The 18,479-nt window shown below is 43.0% G+C and overlaps 1 protein-coding gene and 3 non-coding genes across 4 annotated transcripts in view; 3 read left to right on the top strand and 1 right to left on the bottom strand.

Moving 5' to 3' along the window:
- The window catches only part of Dora (zinc finger SWIM domain-containing dorado), a gene marked incomplete at its 5' end in the record, with an annotated part of 77,148 nt that overhangs the window by 44,541 nt on the left and 14,128 nt on the right, over positions 1 to 18,479 (bottom strand). The gene's annotated exons all lie outside the window — the stretch shown is intronic.
- On the top strand, positions 10,611 to 10,681 carry Trnag-gcc (transfer RNA glycine (anticodon GCC)). The gene has a single exon. It is a non-coding gene; the product is annotated as a tRNA-Gly (tRNA).
- Positions 13,626 to 13,696, top strand: Trnag-gcc (transfer RNA glycine (anticodon GCC)). The gene has a single exon. It is a non-coding gene; the product is annotated as a tRNA-Gly (tRNA).
- Positions 13,917 to 13,987, top strand: Trnag-gcc (transfer RNA glycine (anticodon GCC)). The gene has a single exon. It is a non-coding gene; the product is annotated as a tRNA-Gly (tRNA).

Here is an 18,479-nt window from a genome sequence, read left to right as displayed (position 1 = left end):
AACCGACGCTTCCAACGCCCGGAACGTACGATTTGCTCGCTGTAAACACGGCCGATTATATCTAATCGAAGTCCAGGTGTTCCCCGCAACCCCGAGTTTCCCAACCCCCTCTTTAGAATTCCAGCGACGCAACAGTCTCCCCGTAAACCAGCCCGAAACGCCGACATTCGGAATAACGCTGGCTAAAATCCTGCCCGGTAAAGTCAGCCGTCGTCGACGACCTAATTAAGCGTCGCTATTTTCATAATGTCCTATCGTCATCTTGCGCCTCCGATTTTCATCGTTCGTTTGGAGTTTACGATGATGATCTTCTGGTGGGTATCCTTTTTTCAAAACTGATACCTCGTTTCTATCAAAATGGTGTCTACAGTATTTTTCGTCGATTGCCAGAAGCATGGAGAATTGCCTATCGATGGCCTTGAGTGGTCAGTTGTTATTGCCCGTACTGTGGGCTGGCTCTAATACTTTAGGGGGTTGTCCACCCTGGAACGAATAGTTGGGGCACACCGACGTGCACATACACCCTGCGACCCCATGAAAGCAAGGAACTGTATATCGACCCAACATCTGTCCCAACAAAATGGAACACTTTTGACACCCATAGCGCTGGGACCCGTATTCGGTACAATTCTTTAATTCGTTTCGACCGTAGAAACTGATATTTCGGATAGCGTAACAGGAACGAATAGAGTACATAGATGGACCGTGGATCCCCGTAACAAAGAGAAATTGGTCGAAACCTGACTTCTTTCGCCAAGCTCTGCAAACGCGTTTGGTACGATTCTTGGCTCTGCTTCGAGCGTAATCAAAATTTCGTCTTTTACAAGAACGTGAATACGATTAGGCGCGCCATTCCGTCGACAGAGTATCGGTCATACGACTCGGTGAAAAACTAAGAGCGTGGCGAAGCCGAAAACGGTGATTATCCGCGACACTGGTGCACCAGCGTTGGCAACTGTTCGCCGCGACTGTCGTCGGTGACGCGTTGCACACAGAGTTCGCTAGCTAAGAGTTCGCAAATCCGCAGCCTACTCGCATTAACGCCCCGGGAATGGAATTCGCTAACTGTGAATCGTTTCGTACATATCTCTGCGGCCGCGAGGATCGATACGGTCGCCATGGCGACGAGCAGGCCTTCTCTATAGGGATACAGATACAGGGATACATCTCAATACGAGTACACGGAGTGCTATCTCTTTCTCTCTTTCGCCACCCTCGCCCACCACTCGCTCAGAGCCACCCCACTTTTTTCTCTTTCGCCCTGGCTTTTCTTCGCCCTCTCTCCAACTCTCTGACTCTTTGTCCTAGTCCTTGCGACTTTTTGCCGCCGCTTTCCGACTCTTTCTATCGTCCTTTTCTCTCTCTCTCTCTGATTATTGGGGACCGGGGGATGATTTCGGGACTTTGCGACCAAGTTTCGAACCCGAGGAAAAGAGAACGACGCGGCTTGGAACTTCGCTGACGGTTCAAGATAGGGGTTCCCAATCTCGATTCCAAGTATAGAACTCTTGTAAGACTCGACAAAAGTTTATTTTTTCGCAAACTTCGTCTAATTTTCCTCCTTCTTCGATCTATTATCTATTACCTGACGCTCGAAACGAGATAATACCGATATCTTCAGACATTTCGCGCGATTAGGGGTACTGATGTATCCGTGGAGGCCAGTATCCAGAGGCCGTTTCCCAACTCACCCTCGATACTGCTCCTATTGCACGACCTTATTAACTTCGTGTCCCATAAAAGCCTCGCACCATCCTCGCGATATACGTGAACCGTACACAGACACGACATACTTAGCCACGGGTTCGCCTACAACCCCTGCCTATTAGCCAGACTTAATTAACAGTTTTCCTATTAAATTAAATTTCCAGATGGTGTCGAGTATGGCGCTTCGTGGAGCCGATCGACAGCTGTCAGCGTACCTTTGTAAAAGACATAGAAATTTCCCGACAAAAATATGCGATTGATAAACGCAACGTTGAAATCGAAACGAAAGAAACTTTAAAACGAAAAGTATATACGCTACTGGGACGAAGAATTTTCTTCGAAGAAATAAGAAAATCGCACATCGACTTTTGTAGCTTCTTGACGGAGCTGCACTTTTAAATGCTTCTCGTCCTAGACAAAAGGGACGAACAAATCGACGCGAACGTTAATTCGAACTTTCCAGGTCGACGATTGGATCAACGACCGTCGTAGGCTCGAGCTTCGTCTCGAAGAATTCTGAACACGCCGGGTGAATCGTGAACCGCAGGAAGAAGAGCTTTCGAGCCATCAGTTTCGAGGATCGAATCGGACGCCAAGGAAAAACGAGAAGAAAGAACGTCGCGATGAGAGCGGGCATCGTTCAACGAGGTTCGATCCGATTGAGAATCCGGTTCGTTTCCTTCGTCTTCCGTCAAGCCCAGTCAGTTTACCGAGAACTCATCGGAACAAATCGAGTGATAAAAAAGAACGAGGTACATAATTCCTCGGGGATGCGAATCGAGCAACGAACCATGCAAAAGAAAAAAGAAAAATATCCTTGTTTCCGTTCCGAAGGATACACTTTTTAAAATGATGAACAACCGGGAGAGCTGTAGCAATCCTTTCCATTACCTTTATTCTTCCAGGACTTTTTAATCCCTGCATTTCAACCTTTGCTGTACATTTTTTCGTGTTTATGAAAATATTGTAGTTCCGTGTCATTATTAGATTGAAAACGTATTAAAGAATTTGTTCTAATTAAATTTGCGTCATGCTGAAGTCCATTACACTTTCTTGGAACCTGTAAATAACTCGGAGCGTCTCGTTTTCGCTGGAAATTCATTTCGACGAGAGTGATACGCACGAGGGTGCGTTTCTTTCGAGAAACTGCGTAAGTTTTCGCCGAGACAGCGGCTGAAATATGATCGACCAAATAGGTCTTCGTTAATCTCTTTCGAAGCGTCCTCTCCCCTCCTTGGTACTTTATCCGAGACCAGAACTTTCCATTTCCGGTCTCAGCTCGGCGATCGCCAACTAGAGAGGAACACCCCGTGAAACTTTCTCTCCGAGTCCAACACGGATCGCGTTTCCGGTCCACTACTAACGAATCGCGACGGACGTTTATCTTTGAATTTTTCGTAAAGAGGATAATTTAACGTCTGAAATATCTAACACGATTAATATTTTATTGCATAGAACGTAAAAAATAAAATACGTAGTGTTTTACCGTTGCTTCGTAAAAATGTTCTCAGCGGGAATCAATTTTCTACCGAAAGTTTTTCAATTAACCGTGAACTTTTTTGCAGATTTAATACTCGGCCCGCGACTCTTGGGCTTTAATAATAGGTCAAACACGCTTCGGCAAATTTAATAATAAATTTTCAAGCGTGTTCCGGAGTAATATTATACCATTGTTCCTGCATCCTTTGCGAGTTAATTAATAAAGACGGAGGAGTGTGCCGTTTGCTCGCTATTGTGTTCGATTCATTCTAATTACCCTATTAATTCCTAATAATTTATTACAAAATCTATGCATTTCTCGGTTCGATAATAACTATTTGACAAATTAAAATTATCGATTCGAAGGGCTGTTACTGTACATTCCCCGAGCGTCTGCAACTGGCCGAGCCCGATTTGGTTGCACATACGCGAGGATTATTGGAGAGTTGGCTCGCTTTCGAGCAGGAAACGCGGGGCAGAAAATTCGTGCTGGTTTCGCGCTCGCGAGTTATTTGTCACAGCTAAGTGAACGATGTGGAACAATGGAGCCGGGGATATCTCAGTTTCACGCGTATCCAGATAGCGAGCGTTTCGGCGGAACGGAACGCATTGTTCGGACACAATCAAATTCCTTTCCCCGAGTCCTATCCAATGAGCCATTTCCTCTCTTTCTCCGGTCCACGGCGTCGTCGTCGGATCCTCTTCCATGCTCGCGACTTCCAAAGCGTGTTCGCGCTTGCTCGCGCATCGGAGAACCCGTCTCTGTCAAATTACGACGATATGTCAAGATGAGAACAAGGATAATGGGAGAGACTGCGAGGGAACAGCCAAGGAAACACGACGACCGAGGCTAGTTCGACGAACATTAGCGACTGTCCTCGCGAAAGGATCGCTAGCGATGGGATCAACCACCTTCCGAGCTTCGGGTTTTCTGTTTTCATCGTGCAACGTTCAAATCTAATCTGTTTGATGTCGATGTTATGGTCCAATATTCTAGCTACCGAACAGGTTTTAAAAAATAATTGTACGGGATGTGTTAAAGAGTATTGCATCTTTTCTTTCCGATACTGTTTGTGAAAATCGTGGACGTCGCTGTCCCCGGCCCATACGCGTAAGCGAACAAGCCGTAAAATGTAAATGCAGAAACAGGAAGTCTAGCGCAGCTGCTAGAAAACGTAGGCGGCAGTGACTCACGAGAAATCCAAATCACCGTGTCTGCGAACCGTGGGACTCCGTAAAGACACTCGTAAACCGGAAGCGACATCATCGAACAGCGCCCGGGAAGGGACCATCTTCCACGATGTTCGGATCGAGACATGTCCTCTATCTCGTCGAAGGTTTCCTAGGTCGTTGCATTTTCTAATGTTCGAGGAACCTCTTCGAAACCCAAATAATATAATACAAAGTCAAAGAAAATATGGAATCCTCTTTTAAAAAATTCTGATTTATCGTTAAGTGTCAATTCAAAACAGGGTCCCGACAATTCCTTCATAAGTCAACGAATAAAAGAGGTATTCAAAACAAAATTTGTTTCCCATACGTAAAAGTGTTTCGTACAATATAGAACTGTGAGTAGACATAGCAATTCCGAGGAACTGCTCTTTAATGAAACGAAGTGATTCAAGAAAATCCTTGGAAGTTTATCGTTACGCTCGTCGTTTCCCGTATATGTGTCTAGCATGAGAGGATTACTTATGAGTCAATGCAGCTGCGACTTCCAAAAATGGAAATACTGCGCGCAATGCTAGACCTTGAGCCAGCATCTATGATATTCGCGTATTTTTAACATTCGATCGCAACGATGATACGTTCGCGTTAACCATCCGGTCGTAAAAGGCAAACACGAACCGAAGTCGGTTACGTCGAAGCATTGACAAATTTTTGTCTACGCTCGGGAATACTCGTTCCTTTCGACTCTTAATGGAGAAACTACCTACGCAGGACACACAAAAGACAATTTCAAGGCAACGATCGCCGCTGAAAATTGGAAACCGAACACGACAAACCGTCCTACGTAAATATATACTCTTCCCGTTGCGTCTCGCGATTCGGGGACCAGTTGCATCGACCCGAAGAATATCGTCGGATAGAAGAATACGTTCCTCGTTCCTGTCGTTTGGCCGGAGGAAGATACGTTCGTCGAACCGACCGATAGGGAGGAGAACTAAAGGGGATGGAATCTCGGTGGAATTCACGAAACGTCGCGCCGCGCCGGTGCTAGGAATCCCAAAACATGCAAAAAGAAACGTTACGCCAACACTTTATCGAGTTTCATTACGAAAATTTTGTACTAGGGTGAAATTCAGCCTTCCAGATGGCGGGAAGACTATTTTAAAATTTACGTAAACTAAATTACAGCCTAAATTGCGTGAATGAAATATTTTTTTTTTAATAATTCGATAACGAAAGTGTTAGGTGCTGAACTTGTTGCTATATTTGGTGTCTCAGTTTTCCACGAAACCGTGGCGCGAGAGGAGAGAACTCGAGATGCTTTCAGCCGTTGCACGAGATTCCAGTGTCCTGTGTCAATAGCAATCTCCTGGCCACCTTATTCGAGGGAAGAGACGCGCGGGATATCGCAGAAGCGCGTGGAAATACAGGAACCAGCCCTTCTCGAGAGGTCTGTCCACCTTCGTCGCTTTTTCGTGTCTCCTTGGCCGAGCAAAACAGGACGATGCCCTGACAGAGACTCCTGCGGTCGCCTTTGTTGTCCAGCAAACCGCCATCTGTCCAGCGTGCCTTCGACATTTTGCGACAACCACCAATCCTCTGTACGCGATCGTGTATGTGTGCCTTCGTGCACTTATCGCAGGCAACAGTGCTCTATCGCTCCGAAAAAACCAACGTAACGCTTCCACGAGTAAAATAATTTTAACTCGATCGACTTAACGTTCTTTCTTGTAACGTGCAAAGAAAGGAAATTAACTCGAACGAAAATTGGCAATAAAAAAAATCCATCAACTTGACCCGATCTCCCCTGCGTTTCATTGATTCGGTACATGTAGAACGAGTACAGTAGATTAGATTGGACGTGCTTATAGCTTAACTTTGCAGCTGTCGATTATACCAGCGCTGGAACCAATCCAATGAACATACATACTGATTAATATCGATGCGTATCAGTTCCCAGGCATTGTGTTCAAACGGCAAATATCGAAATAAGTTGTCGTTCCTATCAGCATAATTGGCTCGTTAACGCTTCTTGTATTATTGATCAACACTCTAAACTTACAACTTGTTGAAAATTCTATAAAATAACAAGCATCGAGTATTTCTATTTTCCACGAATTTGAATAAACGACGAAGATATCTCTAAAAACGAAGAACCGGCGAGACAAGGTGTTAATTTGTCTGCGTCTCCAAGTATATACGCGAAGAACTGCAAGTGCGCCAAGAATGTCGGCTTGAATTTTTCAGGAACGCGTGCTGGTTCGAGGGTCCGTGAAACCGTCGTAACGTACTTTTTTTCTCTCGTCCGTTGTTCGACTGTCAACGACGATCAAACACCTGGAGCGTGACCTCTTTTTCGCGAAATAGATGTTACGATGGCGACGAAGAACACCTGCCACCGTCGATCGCGACGGTCAGGTCGCGGTATGGCGAATAAATTGTCCGGCAGAATTAAAAATGCGAAAGATAAGGGAAACCGGTGTTTACAAAGCCGTCGTCGTCGTAAATATTGTCGCGTCTCGACAAAACCAGCTCATCCAGTGCCGCCCCCTCGTTCGTTCTCGTAATTAAAATATTTTCATTTCTCTGTTTAATTAAGAGAAAAATGTCTCGACGTGTCGCGGATTAAACTACTTGGAATTCGTTTGTCCCACCGGAATAATACAGACTCGAATCAGAAAGAAGAGAGCCAAGATGGCGTTGTTTAAGTACCCGCTGCGTACCGTAATAAGGTCTTTTATCGAATTTTTTCCCGTCTCTATTCGCAAGTACCGTGTTCCTCGCGTCTAATGATTAATAGGAGCCGGACTTTACCGGTTTAAAACCGCGTTTCGCTAAACGACCAGCGTCTCGACCGGCAGAAAGTGTATTTGCATATTAAACTTCACGACAAGCAAGCCGGTTCTGCGCCGTGTCGTCTATGGCGGAAAAGCACCTGCCGTCCTCCCTGGCAGCGCTGTAATTCTTATCGAGCGACGCTGATTCACTCCTCGGTCGTTACCATTGTTATTGCCCTAGGTTGGAACCCGAGGATCATCCCGCGGACTCTGTACGCCTACGCGGATGTTGTTCGAGTCCACGGAGGAAGATCCACGACTTAAACCAAGCCCCGTACCAAGTATCTTTAAGCATTTAAACATTTTGGGTTAAAAAAGCAGGTGCAATTGTAATTCGCTATATAGAAAAATGTAAACACGTAAACTAGAAGTAATCCTAAGCCTGTTTTGTTGTACTATTTTTGGCCAACTTATTTATTTCTGCAAACCCCCATTAATGTACACGAAGTTTTATAGATCTTTGCCACTACGCTATACTTAGACGATTGAAAAAGTACCTAACCGGAGATTTATCACGCGTGAAAGCAGTAAGTCGATGCACGGTAGGATAAATGATCTTCGTAGGTCAATTTTGTCTCTCTCGACTGTAATTTCGGTGCGTAGAAAGTCTACAGTCTCGCGCAGTTCGAGTAAATGCATCCTTTTCCGGTGAAAGAAATCTCTTTTATTTAGTTAATCGTTTATCTATGGTGAAACGCAATAAAATTTTTAATGGAGGGGGGAGACCGGAGAGAGCGGAACAGGGTCGTTAAGGTATTAAACGCATCCTGTTTTTCGCCGATTCACGACATAAATCCTTCGGTGTCCGATGTCTTCCGAGGAACGGTAGGCAATTCAGTTCTTTATTGGGCGAAATTGCTGTTGCAATTAACTGACCCAAAAGCCGGGTAATACCGCTCGTAAATATGGTATCTACTTTTTGCTACAAATCGCTGGTGATCCGAACGGGGTCAATTCTTTTTTCTTTTACGTTCGTATACGCAGAATAATCGAACAAGTTGCTACGAATGCTCGAATTTTACCGTGGAAAATACGTTTGTGCACTGGTCTCGATGAACCATTTCTATCGTCCCAGCGACACCGTTTCGCGCCACGGAAGACCTCGCGAAAAATAGACCATCCATGCACTCGCTCCCGCGGTAGCAGCTAACAATTATTACGGATGAATTATTCGCATCGAGCAGGCCTGCCTCGCGGAAAGGTCACAGAAAATCGACGAGAACTTTAGCGAGCCGTACAATGAAACGAGGAGACTGAACGATTTATAAAAAACGAATGTAGTATAGGCCTTGCAAATGTGTGTCCATTTACTTCAGATATTTCGTAAATATTTTCGATCTAATGTGAGAAAACTTTACTATTTTACAATCGAGAAAACAATAAAATGGGGAAGGAGAGACGCGCGTCCATTTTCGTCGAATATCCGCCATTTTTCTGACGAAAAACAGCGAGACCAGAATACAGGAGCTCGAAACACGGACGAGAGGCAAGAGGACGCGATCGACGATGATCCTCGAAGCCGTGGGAGTCGTCGCACCTGTACTCGCGTCGGTCTAGACTTTTCGCATACGCGTTCGAAGGGGAATCACTTATTCATAGAGGGACACGCGAGCCATTGTTGCTAACAGCAGTGCCGTAGGCCTTCCAGAAGGGAAATTACGGTTCGCTTTTCTCTCCCGAGAATTTCATTTCCCCTCCGATTACGACTGACGATGAAAATTCGAATGAAAAAGAAATCGAGCCGCGAAAAATTGTTAACGACGATCGTAATGAAATTGCTTACAGTTCACGAAATTATCCTATTCGTTCAATACGATTTGCCTGGATATTTTTTTTAATGGTCCTACTTAGAGTCATCGGGCAAACTTCGCAATTAACACGATATCCTTCCTGATAAACGCAGCGAGCATTCTCTGAAAGCTATCGCGATCGATCGCGCAACAAAGAGGGAAAATGGCGTTCGATCGTTTCCCAGCGTTAAATCAATTCGCGCCGGGCGATGAATCAATGCGGGAACCCACCAGCCGTTGCATTGTCAGCATTTATCTTCGATGATCTACGTCTATGACATTGGTAGGAAAATACAGCAAATTCGTTGGAGAGCGCAGGATGAAAAACAAGGGCGGGGGAGGTGAAACGGGCAGAGAAATAGTTTCGCGAGTGTCTCCTCTTTTCTCGACGCGTTATTTCGAAAACTTCGGAGCAACCCTCCGAAGACGAAAACACGTGAATACCGTCTGGTATTGTCAACGAACGATCCCCGGATGAATTACGCGGTAATTGGTTTTTATTTGATCCAGTTTTGGAGCGCTCCGTTACTCACAATACAGCTGCAGTTTCAGAAAATAATTGAACCATAATACGTTGTCGTCGCACGCAGCCAACTTGTCAGATAAGGCAGAGGAAATTGTCCTCGTCGGAGAAAAATTTACGCTTTCTGGGAGGTCGGGATCACTGTTCGTTGAAATGCGATATCCTATAGATTCTCGGTAAATTTTTAGAGAGGGAAATCTAAACTTTTCCTTGGTTTTATGACCTGGCACGAGCTAACGGTAAAACTGATCGCGTCGTGCTTGGTCGCCAAATGTTTTTCGGAGGTTCGAATTTATGGTATTTTTAGTAATAAAATAAAACCCAGCCGCCTGCTCAACTTTCAACGCAACGAAATTGGAAAATCAAACGTGAAATTGAAAAAACATCACCGTTAGTAAACGTAGCTTAGAGCTTCTTCGTTTATTACCGCTGACCGCTGTTGGCCATTGTTCGGCCGGGAAAAAAGTCCCCGAAAAACAAACGTGCGCGTAAAGTCTGCGCTTACATAGCCTGTTTCTAACGATCCCACACGATACGAGGAGGTTAACAAACTTTTCTTCTTTTATCGTCGCGATCAAAGTATGCGTGTACACGGTTATATTCGGCCTAGTAGGGGCAGACGCCATGGCGGCGAGTTCGTGGAAAAGAAAAACAGCCGTGCCCGGACCGTTCTGTACATAATCGTAAACATATGTGAAAAAGGGGCACTTATATGGTTCACTCCCCCAAACCATTACTCAAAAACATGGGTAGCATTTTTAAGGAAACAAATCCTTTTGCGTTATAAAACTTTCCAGTCGTATTTGTGTCACGGAACGTTAATTTTTGATATAACAAAGGTTCCGTTTCATTTTTATAATTGAAAACCTTAATAATATCTAAATTTGCCAGTTGTATCGGGGTTCCTATTGATCGCTAACGAGTTACGTTACGTTTAGGTTACAATAGAAGTTCAATTTCTAATAATGTTTAAGGCTGCCTTGAAATTTTGACTCGATAATATAGAAAAATCAATGAAAATAGAAATTTTTTTAATAATGGAAACGGATTAAATAGAACATTGTGAGAGTATATCACCATTTATAAAGTGAATGTATTTCACAAGCATCGGTGGTTCAGTGGTAGAATGCTCGCCTGCCACGCGGGCGGCCCGGGTTCGATTCCCGGCCGATGCAATTTCCTCTTTTTTGCCATCATTTCTAATTTTTTATTTATCGAAAAATATATATCGTTGTTGCATATATTTTAATTTGAATCATTAATATTTAATTTAATATAAGTGGCTTGTTTATCGAACTAATTTAGATATGTTATTAGTCCGTACAAGCATCCCCCTAATTCATTCTCACAGATCTCTATAAAATGAGATTTTGTATATTTATATAAAATAAATAAACGTTCTCATTGCTTGAAAGCTCTAATTTTAATATAATCATGCTTGTATAGACTAACGCATTTAATTTTCAATATTTGCTCCAATTTATTAATACATCTAGCAAGGCAAAGACTCATTCTATTTAGTATTTTCTGTTAGAATTGTAGTTTCATCGGTGATTCAGTGGTAGAATGCTCGCCTGCTACAAATCCGCCCGTGCAAATCTTATTTTTGAACACTTATCTCATTTTTTACAAGGGAAAATGTTTATGTAATAATTATGAAGGTTCGTGCAAGAGTTATCTCTTTTTTCATTGCGTCTAACTAATCATTTCGTTACTATTTACACACGATATATCTTCCTGACGTTTCTATCGCGTTGATAACATATCGAATATTCGCGATAACGTTTGCGTTTTTTTTTCTTATTTATCCTACAACATTACAAACCTAACATATGGATTGATCGAGAAGAGTGAAACAACAAAAATAAGAAAGAGTAATTGTTAACGACTACTCACTTGCTTTCAAATTTTTTAACAGTATACGCAAATCGTGTACTCAATTATAATTTAAAAATTGTAAATTAATTGTTACTTTCTATCTAAAGGGTAACGGTTGATAGTTTCACGTTTTGTAATTCTTGTTTAATTTCTCCTAAAGATACTCCACAATTTTGACCAATTCGGTTCTGTTTCTTTATACGTTAATTAATTTATCGGTTTTGCGTTGCCTGGGTATCTCGCGTTCCAATAAATCACAAAAAGTAGAGGGAAGGTTGCACAAGAATCGGTTTGACTCTCCCCTCCATCTAGGTCTCGTTGCAGCATCGATCCTATGGTCCCTGAAAGGAGACGGCCGTGAACTCTGTAAAGAGACAAAGCCACCACCTTCGTAGCTTCTTAGGGTCACCTGAACTAAAACCTGGCCCCTCCTCCCTTTATCTGGCTTTCAAGCACAGGTTCTCTTCTCCTTTTCACAGAGATAGCTATCCCTGCCCTTTTCTATAATCATGGACATTACGTTTCCAAGGCATTACCTTTTAAATTTACGATTCGACACGGTTCTGCGATCAAGGATACACATTACGAATAGAAGAAGCAAACCATTTTCGTACAGGCGCGTAATAACTTACAGTAGAGCCTCCATTATCGGATCTTTCCGTTATTCCAATTACTATCCAGATACTCTTTTGTGCGAATAAAAAACATTCAATAGTGAAACGTGATTATAATGCTAAAAGAAGGAAACCTAAAACCTCACTTTTCTCAAAAACCCTGACGCGCTACGTTATTTTAACAACCAGGTTCATAAAAAGAGACATCGCGTTCTTTTTGTAGGCTGTGTAATCTACGTTTACTGTATCGCGACACTAGATAGATGCACAATTTCAAGCAACGTACCAAAAATAATACTCGTTCCTCGAACGAAAAGCAACGCCGAGGTGAAATTGAGTATCGTGATAACCTCGACACAGAGCGAGTCGAAAGAAACGCGATGCCAAGGCCGCGTCTATACAGAACCAGTAAATGTCAGTTTAACCGGTTGAAGTACCTTTCCCTGTTAAAATCACTCACACGAAGCCGAACAAGACGCCGTGAGAGATGCGTTTCAGCGTACGCGACTTTTTCAAGGTAGATAATAGGCATCGAGCAAAGACGGGGGACCGTTACAGGCGGACTACGTTGACGTTCCGACGAAAAGGAATTCTTTTTGTCCTCGGTAAGCTCAGGTAGAACGAGAAAAAAAAGAACCGCGAGTGAAATGGCCGGTCGTCTCTCTTGCGTAAGAGGGAGACGCAGTTTAGGGATCGCATCGGCGAGGCGGACCAGGTGCATTGACTTCGGTCCTCGACAAACCGGATATCGGAGTCGAATACCTGTCCTATCGCTGGGCTTTCCTCGAGATTCGACTTCTGTTAACCATAGTGCATAGGCAGTCAAACGGTCGATTATGTCTCGAAAAGAATAGAGAAAAAACATAATGGATCTGTATAAATGTTCAGGATTATTTTCGACAAAGAATTCGAGCATGTTTAAAATAAATACAATGTACAGAAGTTACACCGATATCTTTGTTTACTTCAAAAACAGTTCCAACCACGTATATTGCACGTTTGGAACGATAACTAGACAAAAATAATCAAAAACATTCTTAATCTACAAACATTTGAGCATAGTTTAAAGTGAAATACTTGAAAAGGCTCGAAAATTGAAGAAATTACAACATACCAATTGCTTGAAACTTTATGAAAATGTAAAAAGAAAAAGAGACAAGTTTATTTGTATTGTATAACAATAACGAGAGCTTTCCTTGCCTACGATGCATTGCAACAATGGAAAGGACTCAGTACTTAATTTTAAAGCACGAGACGAGCATACTCGTTTCTCCAGCTCGTTCTCTTTGTTATGCTCGGACCACGAAAGAGCAATGGCCGACCCTGAACCAAAGTCATCGGCGAAACCGACCAACGATACGATATTGTTTCGGTCAAGTAACATAAACGACTTGTTTTCCTCCGAACAAGGAAAGTGTCTGTACGTACACAACTTTTAAAGACACGGTCTACTGAAACTAAAAAATAAAAAGCAATAGTCAAGAATTATATCACGATTCTAAAAATATTTTAGTACCGTTACTTTACGAGTAAAGATTATAATGATCCGAACCGTAGAATTGTTATAAATGAATAATCTTTGTCACTACGTCCGAAAATACTATTAATTAGAACAGTCCTTTCACAAGCATCGGTGGTTCAGTGGTAGAATGCTCGCCTGCCACGCGGGCGGCCCGGGTTCGATTCCCGGCCGATGCAACGTTTACTTTTTTTGTAAAAACCACTATAAATATGAGTATATCATTTTTTTTTTCTTTTGTATACAATTCATTTTTACTTCACAGATTTATTTCTGCATAGAATTTGCAATATTAATAAGCCGTGGCAGGCAGAATGTACTCTATGAGTGCACTGGTGGGTTCTAAATTGCGTAATGAGAGCATTTCTCCTCTCAGTGTTGAGAAAGTTCCATATGTAAGCATCGGTGGTTCAGTGGTAGAATGCTCGCCTGCCACGCGGGCGGCCCGGGTTCGATTCCCGGCCGATGCAAAAGCATTTTTTACACTTTTTTATATAAATACAATATAACAACATCCATGGTTAAACAAATATACGACCATATTATAAAGTTACTGCAAAATACAAAATAATTGAACTTCAAAGTGTAAATATAAATTCCCTGGAGAAAATACATCCGGTATATTTGTTATTTGAGATTAAATAAATAGCTATTATTTCATTATTAGCAACTTCCATGACCAAACATGATGCACACGACTTTTTCTGGGAACAAAGAATCGTGATCGAAGTTAAGATAGACTTCCTCTAAATGCACTTACGTCATGTAACTCCTTCCATGAACAAGGACAAGGGAAGAAGGAGGACGTGGGATGGAGCAGAATCTCGAAGGAGAGTTATTATCCGATTGTTGCAACCGGTAAGACAAGACTTGGTAAGGACAGCGAGAAACTCGCGCGCAAAATAACGTCGCTTTAAATTACGACACACTGCCAGGAAAGCGATCATTATCTTCGGTGCCATGAAACGCTGTGCAGATCGGGGATTGTCCCGGTCCCGATCTGATCCCACCAATCGAACCGACGATGAATCACGATTTTAGTCTCTGGCGCCGTGTTGTTTTCACTCTCAAGACGCCGAACCAACGCCGATATTAATTAAACGGTTTTATTCTCGATAGTCGGTTAAGAAACGAGCATCCACGTCTAAACGACGAAGCAAACACGCCGAAGCAACCCACCGGAAATAAAGGACATTTATATATAAACGAATTGATCAATACTTGAATACTTTTTTCTGATCCCCATTACGATTAAAAATCTGTAGATTTCAACAGTTCCAACTGTGAGACAAACTAAATGCAAAAATGTCAATTGTATTTCGAACGACAGCGATTTAACTTTCACTAGGTCATATTAGGTAGCTTGATTAGATTTTGTCATCGCCGGATGACCATACCAAAATGGCTGACAGTCGTTTAGAGGTTGTTTCCCCTTTCGACTCGTGACTCACCCTCCTATACTAAGCACCATCCTTTAGGTCCATGGAGCAACTCGAATAACGAAACGAAAGGGGTAGGAACGTGGCGCCATCGCGCGACATTGGCTTTTCAGAGACGGTCATGAGACCCCGGTAATTAAATGCAAGTCACACCATCTGAGAAACCCACCACCACCACCACCACCACCACTACCCTACCCACACACTCGTCGTTCCCTTTCATGAGTGCAGTTTTCTCGTTGCTGATTGTACGGTATTTCATTGCGTTTCATCGTGTCAAGGTAGACTTGGCGCGAAAGTGAAAATCGAACTATCGAGATTGTATTGATCCCTCAACCTCTGCGAAGTTCATCTCCGAGTTCGACCAATCCGTTCTCGTTCTCCTTTCCCCAAGGTAAACATTTCCTCCGTTTCAATTATCGTTTTAATTTATCCTCGCGATTGTTCAAATTCGCCGCTAATCGAACGCGTATCACAAATTTCAAAACACTTTTTGATAACTTACAAAATCCAAAACTGATGCACTATAAGAGAACCCGATTAAAAGCGTAATATTTAAGCATAAAAAAAACTCATCCTATCACGTGTAGCAATTTCTCGCTTGCTGATTATAATAGGATTAATGAGTTGGGTAACTCGAACTGGGATTATCTCTTTAGTCATCTTACAGCGGACGAAGCCGTCGATGTTGTTTACGAACATTCGAATTTAATTATCGATCCATACGTAGAGAAATACGGAACAAATCTCTTTATACGCGTTGGCGCTACCCTAAGTTAATTAGATCAATTGAATTAAAGAAAAGTGTAGACGCCCCTTAAAACCGTTTAAACTTGATCATTCTCTAACATAAATAAATAAATATAGTCAAAAGGAGATCTATCCTGATTTTAATCGATACTATCAACGTACACCGCAATTACCAGGGCTGTCGAAATTCCGGAAAGTGGTTGGAGGTGAAACAACGTCCCTCGAATTGCTTGGAACTGCTCCTGCTCTCGTTGCTCGTCTCGCGAGCTTTGAATACACTTTAACGCAAACCTTCGTCTCTCCCTCCATACCCGTCCCCCTCCTTCTCCTTCGCCTTTTTTTGCTTCCTATCTACCCCTCCAACGACCATATTATCCAACATTCCCGGGACTTTCGGACAGCAAAACAGAATTACGCCGTAAGGTGAATTTCACGAGGAAGCTCTGCCCTTCCTTTCGCGAACTTCTTCCAACGGCGTGACTAAGATTGCCCCCACCCCACCGAGAAAGTTCACGATAAGACCGTAACAATAGCTATTAAGTAGTTTGTTTGCAGTAAGAAATTTGCTTCGAGGCTTCCAACCCAGCCTTCCCTCGACCCCTGCTCCTCCTGAAGGATTTGAAACCTTCAGGATCCCCGGTTTAGCAACTCTTCGATCAAACTCGACTAGACTATTCCCGATTGTCGCTTCCCTCGTTCATATTCGCTTCTCTAAGGTTTCTGCGAATTATGCTTATTCGCGCGATCGGATCGTGTTTAAATTTAGAATTTCGACTTCGTTTCACTCGACAAACGAGAAAACGAAACTTTTCGATACAAGTTTGGTCAGGCGTCGAGGTGCAAGTTCAGTGTTTACGTTACCTGGCTGCTGGCTCCCACTTGACTAATTCATTAGGGACGTTATCACTCACCTGTAACAAAAACAAAGTAACTTTTTTCGATTTTGTAGGCACCTATGTATCTATCTATTTAAATATCTATCTATCTCTGTCGATATAAATTCTCTTATTTTTTGGATTAAAGTACGGTGGATTTAAACTTAGATTTGTTACGACTTCGGGGTTACGTTGGTTTGGGCAAAGTTTTCGATAATCGACATTTTAATCCACCATCTATCGAAGGGTTACGTACGAAGGGAAGTCCCAACTATGCGTAACACCCAATTTCAAACTTGCCGGAACTATCCGCGTGACTCAAATAATTATGTTAGTTATACAAACTATAAATCACTTTCCACCGCAGAATTCACTTCGCGATTGTTTGACGTACCAATCCTGTGTCTTTCGAACTTCTCTAAATCGAACGTCTAATTAAAATGCCGCTTCCGTGAAGTTCCGTTTGCTTCGTTAAAAGTTTCAACGCGGAATCGCCGACAAACGTTCGCGGTTCGATCGTTCGGTATCGCGGATTCAACGAAACGGTGTACAAAATATCCGTGAAACCAGGGAAAAACTTTCGACGAACGTTCCCCGTACAGTTTCGTATTTTTTAGAGTCTTAGAATCCAACGAGAAGGACTTCCACGGATTTGTCTTTCTCGACCGTCTATTTTTCTCTTCCGCTTCTCATCAAGTTATCCAGTCACCTCGTCAGATCTAACCGGATACAATTCCAAATCAAGCCACGATTCCGTGAGGCTCTCCTCCTGCTTTTTTATCGTTTCATCCCCGTCACGTTTCCCAACCGTTCCGCCAGCTTCCCAGACAGTAGGGGACAAAGAGCTCGAAAGTTCTACCGTCATGCGATTTGTCATTTGGTCGCGTGTGTCTGCCGTTTTACATTTCTTTCCATCCTTCCTCTTTCGACTGTCTCGCTTCGTCTATGCTATTCTAGACCAGTGTTTCCCAACTTTTTCCGCTGCACCAACTGACTTTTGCCCCGACATATGGCTTCAAGGGGATCGTACAATAGCCCAGCAATTTTTTGAGACCAAACGTCGATAATAACCGCAACTTGGCTCGGTTTAACCATTCGACCCTTGCATCGAGAAACGTGTACACGATGTTGTTGAAATGTCGTTAAATCGAGACCTGCTCTACGTGGAACCACGAAGGATCGAATAGGAATTATTATACTAGGATTAAATCGATGTCTCGAAGAATGTACACTCTCCTTATCGGATCCAAAGTGAAATGGAGGCATTCTCAACAGGTTTAAAAGAAAAAATACAACAATCTCCGCAGCTCACCCAGTAGAAACTGTGACTCGCGATTGGGAACCTCTGTTCGTAGGCGTCTGTTTTCATTCCATCTCACCTTTTCACCGTCAGAGTCTCGTTTTCTAGCGACACTTCTGGCCCTTCCCATTTGCTCTATTTCATCCAATAGTCGTTCCTCTCTCTCTCTACGGTCTCCCTCGTACGTCTCACTTTCGTTTTCGCCTCCAACGATCTAGTTTCTCTTCGTCCCGCCTGTACCTGGTTTATTTTTCTCGCTCGTTTCTTTTACTTCTCCCGTTCGCTCTATCTTTAGTTACAATTTTCCCTCTCTGTTTCTTGCACGTGTCCCTTCAGCTTTCCCTTATCTGTGTCGTCGCCTGGGTTTCTCCTAGCTGAATAAACAGAGCGGAAATACGCGCAGCACGTTCGTCCAGCTTGAAATCCTAGAAAGATCGTGGCGTCGAGTCGTCGCGTTACGGAGTTAGGATTCAGCGTACCAACAATAAAATTTACGATTTTATACTTTAATTTCCTACAAAAAAATTTGGTAATATTTGGGAAATATTTGATTACTCATTCCTGGGGACTTCTTTGTTCGAAACGATCATCAATGCGA

The sequence above is a fragment of the Colletes latitarsis genome, chromosome 9 (assembly GCF_051014445.1).
Source record: "Colletes latitarsis isolate SP2378_abdomen chromosome 9, iyColLati1, whole genome shotgun sequence".
Lineage (NCBI taxonomy): Eukaryota > Metazoa > Arthropoda > Insecta > Hymenoptera > Colletidae > Colletes > Colletes latitarsis.
Note: the sequence above shows the minus strand (reverse complement) of the source record. Positions and strands in the feature narration are given on the sequence as shown.